At 45.8% G+C, this 11,792-nt stretch overlaps 1 protein-coding gene across 3 annotated transcripts in view; it reads right to left on the reverse strand.

Moving 5' to 3' along the window:
• Positions 1–377, reverse strand: part of SLCO5A1 (solute carrier organic anion transporter family member 5A1) — a 108,874-nt gene extending 108,497 nt beyond the window's left edge. The window contains exon 1 of one of the 3 annotated variants that reach the window (XM_039841827.1): positions 62–377. The gene's annotated coding sequence lies outside the window, so the exon portion shown is untranslated. The remainder of the gene's footprint in view (positions 1–61) is intronic. The other 2 variants (XM_039841823.1, XM_039841824.1) reach the window with 2 other exon arrangements.
• Positions 378–11,792: the final 11,415 nt, after the last annotated feature.

The raw sequence follows: 11,792 nt of genomic DNA on the forward strand, positions 1-11,792 counted from the left end.
GAGACAGGACCTCCAGGGACCGCTCGCCGGCCGCCGGCGCGCACAAGCCGCGGCTACTCACTCGTGAGTCGGTCCGTCAGTCTGGCCGGCTGAGAGTGGAGCCGCGGGAGGTGCAGACTGTGCGGGTGCGGGACTAGTTGGGAGCCGCCTGGCCAGGCAGCCTCCGTCCAGCGGTGGAGAAATCAGTGAATGAGACTGTGACTCAGGCTGAACTCTTCCCCCACGCCTCGCCTGTCACCCAAGCCTCTCTTCCTCTCCAAACAGACACACGCGCACAGAGACGCGCCGGGAGCGGGAGCAGCAGAGGGCGCAGGCGCGCGGGCAGCAGCAGCCGCCCAGCCCAGCCCAGCCCAGCCCAGCCCCAAGGCGGTGAGCCACCCAGCTGCCCTTCACCTGTGCGGCGGGAGAGGGCAAGGAGCACTGAAGCCTGCAGGGAGCAGTCTCTAAAAGAGTCAGCTGCTGAGGCAGAGAGCCCGTTCTGAATAAAGAAGGCATTTCTCTTCGTGGGCACCCACATTGTCTCAGGGACCATAGTAGGTTCTGGGGATCGAAGATGAGCAGGACAGGATCTCCCCGCCAACACGCCGCTATCTTATGGAAGAAACAGCCCCCTGTAAGGAGCCTAAAACAACACGGGAATTTCTATACAGGCTGCCACCGGAGAACCTAATATCCATCAACCTATTAAATCATGTCCAGGCAGAAGGAAAGGCATGTGCAAAAGCACAGGGGCCAGGAGCTGCGAGTGGATAGGGAGAGAGAGGAGAGCTGCAGGGAGACGCAGGGATGGGGCAGAGGACTGGGCTGCAGGAGCGAAAGAGCAGCAAAGGTCAGCAAGGGCTTCACGGGTCATGTGCTGTCAGCACTTAAGGGCCAGTGGCATTCTGACTTGCTCACTTGTTTCTGGCAGTGGCGGGTGAATGAAGGCCACAGTGAGGGCGCTGAGACAAGTTAGGAAGCAATCGCTGAGCAAAATGAGGTGAGACGGTAAGTTACAGGGGGCACGGAGAGCAGGAAGCTGAATGAAAACACATTGAGAGGGTAGAAGTGGCCAGGCTGGGAAACCGATGTCATCTGTGGCGTGAAACATGGGCCAATGTAGGAAGTCTCAAGTTTCACACCCGGGTGACTGAGTGGATGAGGTCCACTAAAAACACAAGAGGAGAAATACACTCTTAGGGGAAAGACGGTTCTCGTTTTAGATATGTTGACTTTGAAATGCCTTTGGGACATCCAAATGTACATGCCCCATAAATCATTTGATGTATGACACGCAGGAAGTTTGGACTGGGGATGTGGGTTAGGAATCAAGAGCCTAGCGGTGGCATGAGGCGAATAAGGAAGATCATGCAAACCGAGGAGAGGCAGGCCAACGTCAGGACCCTGGGAACACCATGATCTGAGAGAAGGAGAGAGGGAAAGCTAAGGAGGGGGTGGAAGCAACGGCAGAGAGGTGTGTGACGAATCAGAAAAGGCTAAGTGTCACAGAAGCCAAAGGAGCAGAAAACTGTAAGAAGCGAATGGCCAGATGCATAAGAGACTGTGGAGAAATCAAATGGGATGATAGCTGGAAAGTCCATGAGCTATAGGGCAAGTAGGAAGATACCGCTGGACTTCGACAAGGGAGACAGTGACGTCACGAGAGAAGGGGGATTGTTCCACAATTACCAGTGACTACGCCGGCTGTCTCCGCCATGCCAAAGCCACTTCATTGGTCCCTGGCCTTATCCAGTGAGAGCATTGTCTCCATTTTACAGATGTGATGCGTGAAGTGTAGAGAGACTAAGTATCTTGGTAAAGGCTCCCAGCTAATCTGTGGATGCTGTGAATCTATGTGCTCCCCAAGTCCGAGCTCTTAACCCTGACTCTGTACCCTCTCCCTCGCAATTGGGATAGCAGCTTGACCACTCGATGTGCCTTGTATCTGTTCGTCATCTCACTCCAGTCCAACGACCGCCATATCTACAGTTGATCCTTGGAGAACGTCCCCTGTCACTGTCCTCTCTCCTTGAGATCTCCATCAAGCCCATTACTTCTCCACAGGCAATATGACTCCAGTTGCCACCCCACCCAGCGGGCAAAGATCTGTGGCCCTTCCTATACCTGAATACACCTCTGAACTTATTCTGGAGTCACAGAATCGATCTACCTCCTATTATACCCTTCCAAGCTCTTTGGCCCATTCGCTCATTTCGGCGTTAGCCCCAGACATGAGTATTCATTCTGTCACATCAGGGGCCAGCAGAGGACTTCCCTGCAGAAAGTCAAATGACCATGTCACTGGAACACGCTGTGTTTATTCGTGGTCAATTACCATAGTTAACTAGAAACAACTCTGAGAATCTAGAGATGTTTTTTATTGTCACTAATAAAAGATCATCATTTATAGACAGAATTTAAAAGGTCCAATTAGCTACCCACATAGGAAACAAGAAGAAAACATTTAGCAAGAGATGTTTCTTTTGCTTTCTTTTTCATGGTTAAATATAACCTTGGAAAAGGCCAGGTGTGCCTCCATCAGCCCTCATCTTCAGAGTCATAGAAAGAAATGGACTCACATCAGGGGGTTCTGCTACCCTCACGGCTTATTTCACACAACAGAAGGAAGTGTGGTTGCCTTGAGAGGAAGCCCATGACTAAAAACTCTCTTCAGAGTTCGGGGCTTGCTCACACTTCTTCTTAGTCATTTATCAGTCAAATACGCTGAAATTGCTTCTTTCCCAATCTTCATATAATAAGACAGTAGCCTTTGCAATTACCTAGGATATTCTATTGGCTTAAAATCTAGCTGCTCTGGAGAAAGCAGAGGGAACATCTCCACTCCCTTCCCTTCCTCCTTAAAGAGGGTTCACTGCAGAGGTCTCACAGACACAACAAGAAAAACTGAGTTCTGGTCCAGAATACTGTCTGGGCTTAAGATATAACACATAGTTGTCACTACTATAATTGAATCAGGTATTGGTTATTTAAGAGAGAAGAAATTATATTTTTAAGGTACCCTTTTTTAATATCGAAACGCAGCTTTATTCACAGACTCTGATGAGGTACCTAGATTATTAACCTCAGTGACATATTTAAATTACCTCTCTATTCTTGATTCAAAAAAGTAGTTTATGGTATGACTGATTTCTTCACTTTCTTTTTTCTTTTACTTTTTTAATTTATTTTTTTTATTGAGATCTATTTGACATATACATTGTATTCATTTTAGGTGCACAACATAATTATTCGATATACATATATATTGAGAAATGACTATCACAGTAAGTCTAGTTAATATCCGTGTACCACACATGGTTATAAATTCTTTTTCTTGTGATGAGAATTTTGAAGATCTACTCTTTTGGCCACTTTCAAATATACAATGCAGTATTGTTAACTATAAGGTCATAAGGTAAACTTTTAAGCTGTCATTTACGCCCTCACTTAGAAGCAAATTTCAAGCTGGGTAAAACAGAAGATAAACAGATCTGGCCCAGGGTCGAGTGAGCGCAGGAAAGCACGCCCGTCCTGTGGTTTCAGGCCCCTGCGAGAGCTAAAAGAATATGCTCACCAACTGTGTCAAGTCCCACAGCCCAAGAAACCACAGTTTTCTGAACATTTAGACACATGGTCACCTCTAAAGGAGCCAAGCAATTGGGCAGCACCTCTGGGTGGCAGCCAGGATAAGAAGACAAGATTCTAGCAGGACCTTCTAGAAACTGCCACCTCCCTTAATAAAAGTAACCCAAGTATTCCACGGCTAGCAGTTTGGAGAAAATTTTTGTGAAGAGGAGATATTTGTCCCCAAAGATTCACATTTCTTTCAAAGATTTTCATAATTACCATCGCTGCTACCTGGGCCTTTTTCTAGAAAAGAAAGGAGTTAGGGCAGGAAGGGAAAGGAAGGAGGCAGAAGAGGCAGTCTGCCAGGTGCCCTAGGCCTCTCCACGCACCCGTTGTGAGCACGCCGAGAAAGCGAGGCCCTGACTGCTGTTCTCAGGCCATTTCTCAGGGCCGTGGTGGCAGCCGGCAGCCTTGAGGGACAAGGCAACAATTTCCTCTGACAAAGCTAGCTTGCTTCTGCTTGCTTCAGTGTAGCCCCCAAGCTCAACACTCCTCTCCTGTGATGCAAATCACCACGTGTGCAGGCAACCCCGAGGGGCTCTGCATCATCCCATGGGACTTGGGGGCCACGGGGGACGGAAACAAAATTATACTGACACTACCTGCTGCCACGAGTAACAGTACCCAGGGACTCTGATTCCATCTCCCCAGCGTCCATGAAACAGTAGCAGGCTAACCTGTTAGCTTGGATGCAGGGTGAAATCCTAGTCCCTACAGTTCCTGACAGGCGCCACCCAATTTTAACCTTCTGATCCAGATATTAGCTTCCCTTACATCCTACAGTGCAGCTGAGCCGAGCCCTGAGCTTTCAAACAGATCTTTCCTAGAGTCTGAAGGGCTAACAGAGGGAAAAAAGTACATGGGATAACTAACAAGAAACTAACAAGTCAGTTATGGTTGGTTGGCATTTTGGCGAGCAGCCCTGACTTTTCTATTCTTTCTTGAATGGCAGAATGTAGACGGCATTTAAATACAGACACACACACACACACACACACACACAACCCTACATTTCCCAGACTCCCTTGCAGATCAGGTTCTAGATGAGAACTGATGTACCCTTGTGAGTTTCGGAAGATGGAATGTAGCACAGGCTACATCCTTTCTAGCCATTTTCTCCCAGCAAGCAGGTCATGAAGACATGGTATTTTTCTGCTTCAGTCTGCAGCCGTCCAAACCCCAACTTCTGGGTGCTGAGAGGCGGCTGCAGCTTTGAGTCTCTGGATCCAGCTGCAGCAGGGTGTCCTGAAGGCCAGAGCCAGGGAAGACCTTTGTTTCACCACCCTCCAGGTTATGGCGGATGTACCTGCTCCCCTGGCCCAGCAGATCTGCAGTGCTATAAGAGTCATTTCTGACTGACCTAGAGCCCATTTGTCCGGCCCTTCCAGAGATTTCATAAGCACAGAACTTCCCACTGTGAATCCCCTTCTGCCCAAAAGCGCAGAGCGATTCCTCTCTCCCACACCGGGCAAAGATCAGTACACTAGGTAGTCACCTTGTGAATTGTGACTCGCTCCAGCCATAGTTTAGGGTCCCTCTGCCTGGCTCTCAGCTTGCCTCTCAGTAAACAAAACTCCCTTCGAGGACCTCACTCACAGATGACCCCGACTTATCTCCTGATTTCTCCAAGTCTGGATGCAGAGAGCAAATCCGAGAGGAAGCGAATTTTTCTCTCCTTCCTACCTCTGGATTTCCATTTCCTATCTGAGGACATGCCTCTTCCCTAGATGACTGGAAAGAGCCACACTTCAGGGGTGATCTTATCCCAGGTCATAGGATAATTAACACAGATAATTAAAAAAACAACACAATCACTGCAATGGCACACGTTGAGGCCCCCCCTACAAAGCAAGTAGGACAGCGGCAGATTCTCATTTCCTTACATTCATCTAAGAGAACTGAAGCTCGGACAGTGACCGAATGTGGAATGGTCCTGAGGCCAGCGAAAGAAAGGTGGCCACAGTACCTTCCCCCCGCCCTCCTTCCCCTCTTCCGAAAGTCTGTGTCATCTGCAGGACAGACAGCAGAGTGTGCAAGAGCAAGGACTCCCTGGTAAGCTGACACTATTTCATCTCTGTGACGAGTGCATGTGTGTCACTTATAACACGTTTGTATGGCTGCCCCGATTCTAACATTCCCCATAAGACGATGTGCTAAAAAGGGGAAAATGCCGCCAATTAGACGCTGGCACTATGCCTTAATGATTCAAGAGAGAGAGAGAAAGGACTGTGGCCAAACTGCATACATTTAACTCTAGCTCTGCCATTTATGGCAATATGGCCGTGGGCGATAGACTAAACCTTTCTGCCTCGATGTCCAAGTCAGGGTCAGTCGCAGTATGCATCTCGCAGGGCTGTGTTAAGCAGTAAATGACATAACAATACTTACAACAGGGCCTGCGCCATGCCTGGTGCTAATAAACGTTAGCCGCCGTTACAGTTATGCATTGCTGTCTTTTGTATTCATCTTAGTCATATGTTTTCCTCTCCGATTGGTGAAGGGCAGGGGGGATGCAGAACCTCTTATTTCGTGCGGGTCGCACCCTTCTCCAGGGTTAGCCCCTATCTGCAAAATTATGGTCAGACTGACAGAACATCATAGATCCTTGCGGGTCTGGTCTTTGGTTGTTTTTATTTCATTTTCCATCTTTCAAGCACGGGAGACCCTTTCTTACCCGTAACACCGCCGCCAATCAAGTGTTTACAAAAGTTAAACAGTAATTATCCCTCTCATCGATCATATGACAACTGATCACAGATGTTACACACGTTCTGTCCTCTTCACTCTCAAGGATCTATTACCAATCCCTTTTGTAGAAGAAGGAACTGAGGATTGAAAATGATCATCATCTTGCCTAAATTATTCAGCTTAGAAAGTGGGGACGGCCAAACCCAGGTCAGCCACGTTCCAAAGCCTACACCCCTAGCTACCCGGCTGTATTTCCTCCCAGTTGTGCTGTCCGTGAATTTTAGGAATTCATCTGTTGATTAAAATGAAGCATGTCTCTATTGTGAAACGCTTACGGAGATTAAAGGAGGAAGCTGTCTAGGTACAAACAATGCATGACATCGCTTTTGAATAAAGATATAAAACAAGCTACCCATAGAGCCATGATCTCTATAATGACCAGGATTCGAGTTTTTACAGGGCTGCCTAACCTTCCAGTCACTAGCTGTGGTTCCATCCCCAACGCATGACTCCTCCCAAGCTTTCTTTGCATTCCTTCCCTTTATTAGGGAGCTTCGGCATCACAGAACAAGCTCACCATGAACTTCATCCCTCAGGATGCTGCTGCCCACCTCCCGCCTTAGGCTGAGAGATAACCGGTTGGTGTGTCATGGTGAGTAATTCTGGCCTCCTTCCCTCAGAACCAGTGTTGGAAAAGTGAGATGACATCACACCTGGCTTCCTGAGACCCCAAATCACAAACACCACATAGTAGAATTCTTTTAACAAAATCACGGACATGTACTGATCCGGAGCCCAGAGCTCAGACATCCTTTCCTTAATATAAAGACACTCTGAAAAAGCTCTTTATGAAATTCTCTCAAATTCCCTTCTCTTTTCTCTAGTCTCTTTTGTTGCTGATGACATTTTTGATAATTATCGATTGCAAAAATAACTCCGAAAATTCAAGGTGAACCGCTATATCATTTTTAGTTATCACTGCTATTGGCTCCAGCTTGCGGGTACAGGAGCCTATATTTTTGGCTTGAGTTTTATGCTCCGTTCCCTTTGGACATCTGTGCTCGACTGACAATTGCTCTATTTCTCTCGTTGTAACCAATGAATACGAAATGACCCAACACAAGCAGAACGTAGCGCTCGGGCCATCAGGGAAGTGATTTTAAAGGATTTAGTGTTCCATTTGGGGGCTGCAAAACCTGTCATCAAGGAATGGGATTAAATGATAAATGAATTGTCTCCTGTCATTCCCTTTGTGCGAACAGAGCTGTTGGAGTCTAAATTTAGTTTGGCTCAACTGGGGAATGACCGGGAAACGGGCATGTAGACAGTGGAACTGTGACATCTACACCTCGAGGTCTTTTCCTTCCTTTAGTTGGCTTTGTCTGTGAAATCTCACGCCAGAGGGGGGAAAACATGTGACTTTTCCAAACAGAAAAGAACTATTGTGAAAATTAGTTCATTTTGGACCCAGAATAAATTTTAAACTCTGGAGGGAGAACTGAAATGTGCTCCAAAGAGAAATGAGATTTATAGGTAAACGAATATATGCATCTTCTCTCGGTGCTACATTCATTCATCCCTCTTCCGTCTTCCCTAAAGAAAATATACCTTTAGGAATAAAAGCCTGAAGCCCTGGGGAAAAAATTATACTAGTCTTAAAAAATGTCTTTTTATTAATATCTTTCACACATGTAACAAAAAATCAAAACTGAGAATGAGCAAAATAATCCAAGCTATTGAAAAACTAATAAAAGTAGCTCCCTCATATGCCACCAAGACAGAATCTTATCAGTCTCCTGCAATTTAAAGACTAAGATCCTGATTTCTGCCCATGGAAGGAAAGACTGTATAATGGGGAAGGCTCTGAGTTGAACCCTGAAAAGTGAGAAGATTTTCACATGTAGGCGAGACCGGTGGCCTCTGAGACAGCAGCGTGGCAAAGGCAGAGGAAACAGAAATGCTCTTGGACAGGATGTCTCAGAGATGGTGCAGTTGCTGAGAAATTTGGAGCAGGCGAATGGGACACACAAGAAATAAGGTAAGAAAGCTGGTCACCTCCAGCCAAAAGTGTAGACTCTATATAGACAGTAAAGAATCGTCAAAGGCTGCTAAGCAGAGCAGTGACAGAATTAAGCAGAATGTTATAAAGATTAATTTCTCAGGACGTGGTGGCCGGGACTGGACTGGGAGAAAAACCACACGTAGAAAAACCCATCCCAAAGCCTTTAGACTAGTACAGCCAAAACCCTGACCTTGGGTTTCGGCAAGTAAGTAAAGACCAGATATTGGACCACAGTGACTTATGACATGGGATCAGATGACTTTAAATTGGAAAGATCTCAGGGATTAAGCCAAAAATTCACAGACCAACATGGCCAAATCAGGCTTGGGGTGGGGGGGCGTAGAGGGGAGCCCACATATATATTTTGTTTTCAGAATTAGTTGCCAAAACTAATTTTAAACTTGGGAGATTTCAGAGGAAAGATCCAGATTTCTTGATTCTCGAAATTTGGCATTTGTCATATTGGGTTCCAGTCCTCAGTTACCTGCCTGGCCCCTATAGGCCCCTAAGTTTGAGATCTCTTAATTTAGGCCAATTCCTATCCCGCCGTCGCTACTCCAGTCTTAAAGATGAAGAAATTAAAACTCAAAGAAGATAAATAAACTTCCCAAAGTTTCACAAGCAGCTGGTGGCAAAGTCAATGAGCGATGACATGGTATAGTGACGATTCTACCTCCTTACTGCAACGTGACATGTATGGCGTCTGTTCCTTACAAGCCCTAAAAGGCAGACCGTTATCCCCATTTCATGTAGGAGGAAATGAGTTGAGAAACAGACTAGGTAATTTGTCCCAAGCCAAAGGACAGCTGGTCAGTGGTGGAGACAATGTTCAAACCTAGATCTACCCAAATCATTTTGATTACACAATTAGCATAAGATCCTGGAGCCAGACAAATCTGCTTCAAATTCAGGCTGGCCCCTGACTAGCTGTGTGATAGCATGGATGTTACTCGACCTGTCTGAGTTTCAGTTTTTTGATCCCCAAACTGAAATAAACATGCACCTAACAGCGCTTAACATGCAGTAGGAATTACAGTTCCTGTGTATTACACATTCACTTGGGCAGATGTTGTGCTAAGCTCCTTATGCTCCACAGAGAAACAGGTGCCATTATCCACACGTCAGTGGAAATAAACTGGGATTTTGAAAGGGTGCGATGCCCCTCGGTAGTGAAGAACAATCTAGATTTGCCCTCTGGCCCAGCTCGTTTGTGGGTCTCGGCCGTACCCTCCACTGGTCTCAGATGGGGCGCTGTGTACCCAGCTAGTGCTCAGTAATTAGTAGCTCCTTCTCTTAGCCTTTCTCCTACTCCACATAATTAGACCTTTGGTTTGTCTGCTTCTAGTACGTCCTCCATCCTAATTTTTCAAGGAAAACAAGATTGTTTTTCTTTCACCGTCAGTAATGTACACATTAGAGTGGGCTCTAGTCCAAAATGACCGGTGTCCTTATGAGAACAGATTTGGACACAGACAGGTACAGAGAGAAAATCATGTGAGGGCACAAGGAGAACATAGGTGGCTCAGCTACAAGCCGAGGACAGAAGCCTCAGACCAAACCAGCCCTCCCGACACCTTGGTCTGTGACTTCTGCCTCCAGAACCATGAGAAAATAACTTTCAGTTGTTTAAGCCCCAAGTCTGTGCTACTTTGTTACGGCGTTCCCAGCAAACAAATACAAATATTAATAAAAACAGAGTCGAATCTTTTAAAATAATAATAAATGACATATTTTAAAGCTCCTTCTTAAAGAAATTTCAGGATTTTAAACATTTCTGACAATAAGGAAAAGTAGTTAAAAAAAATTTAAACAATTCGCTTCTCAGAATTCATTGGAAGGAGATGACCTAAGGAAAAATAACCCCGTGGTGCCTTGTTAATCAGAGAAAATGTTCTCATAGAGTCCATTTTATGCATGAGAAGTGTTACAATGACTGACAGAGAAAAAGACTGTGATTGGGATATATAAAAAATAAAAGCAATTTGCATTAAAGTGATGTAATCTATAAGTGAACAATTTAAAAGATGATAAAAAGTCAAATAAATATGCCCAATTGAAAGAAAATGAAATATACCTCTGTCTAAAATAGAAATACTAATCGCAAATCTTAGAACTTCCCTAAGATCTGAAAGTATATAAGAAAACATAAATCTGGAAAACTGTGACAAAGCCCTAACAAGCAAGTGGTCACACGTTCGACGTGTCCAGGTTCCCCCCACTCAGTCTTCGCAAGCCCAGGCCATGTGCCCCCAGGATCACTAGACCACCTGCCCGTAGTAAAGCCACACAATAAATATGTGACATCTTCCTAGAAAATCGTCTTTATTAAATTTTGGAAATAATATGACAAACAGAGGTACATTGCAGGGTAGAAAGAAAAATTCATATATTTTTTTTTTTTTAAATAAAACAGGACCCTTTAATAAACGTGGCATTTGTTTAAGGTTACTTAGGCCTCTGGCATCCTAGACTCCCAGGGGTATGTGGACACTCCCTTCAACCAGGCCACTTTTGTTGAAAAGTTTAACAAGCACCCTTTATCTGATGCCAATTTTATCCATAGGAGGTGAGTGTTTTATTTAGAGGGCCCCAGGAAAAAAAATATCTCAACCACACAGTTTGAAATTCTCTTAGTTTTGTCCACACATCTCCTTTTCAAACAAAATGTGTCTGAGGGATTATGCCATCAGTCATTCACATGTTAGTATGAATTACATCATTCATATTTTTCTCAGTATCCAAAACTAACAATATTTAGAAATTGGAGGTTAAGAGGGGATGCAATCAGGGTCCCCATGGATAAAGTTGCCAACTGTATTTGGCCATTTGGGGGTACTGTTTACCAAAATGTGACAAGGTGTGAGAAACCATGAGGGAGGTGCAGGACCCTGGGGCCGTACAGCAGGATGCCACACTGGTCCCACATCAGGTCTTGAGGGGAGGGGGAGGGGCAGTTTTGAAAAGTCAGACAGAGAGAACTGAGGAAAAAGCCACAAGATGGGAGCCACTGCCTTCAGTAGACAGATAAGATCAGCCTGCAATGGCCCCACAGGGAGAAAACTGGGTGAATATGCACAGTCTCAGGTCCCTCTCCTCTGCCAGCCTCTGACCCCTCGCTGGAAGGAAGCCACTGGAAGCCAAGTGGGCGAAGGAGCCCAAGGAAGCAACCTCAACAGCTCAGCCTCCAGGGCACAGAACAGACTGCAGGAAAGTGGAAAGTTGATCTGAAGGGAGAAACAGAAGATGGCCAGCCGGGGGCCTGAACGGGGGCGCTGGGTGGCCGGGAGGTGTTCACGGGGAGTAGAAGGACTGAAAAGCTGAAAGCACTGAACGTGTTTAAACAAGGGGAAACCTTGAGGTCTATTTTCAAACGCTTAAAGCTTTACTATGAAAGAGGTTTCAGACCATGCAAATGGCAGGAGAACGTCACAGATAC

Source organism: Pteropus medius, unplaced genomic scaffold, assembly GCF_902729225.1.
Source record: "Pteropus medius unplaced genomic scaffold, Ma_sr-lr_union100, whole genome shotgun sequence".
Classification (NCBI taxonomy): domain Eukaryota; kingdom Metazoa; phylum Chordata; class Mammalia; order Chiroptera; family Pteropodidae; genus Pteropus; species Pteropus medius.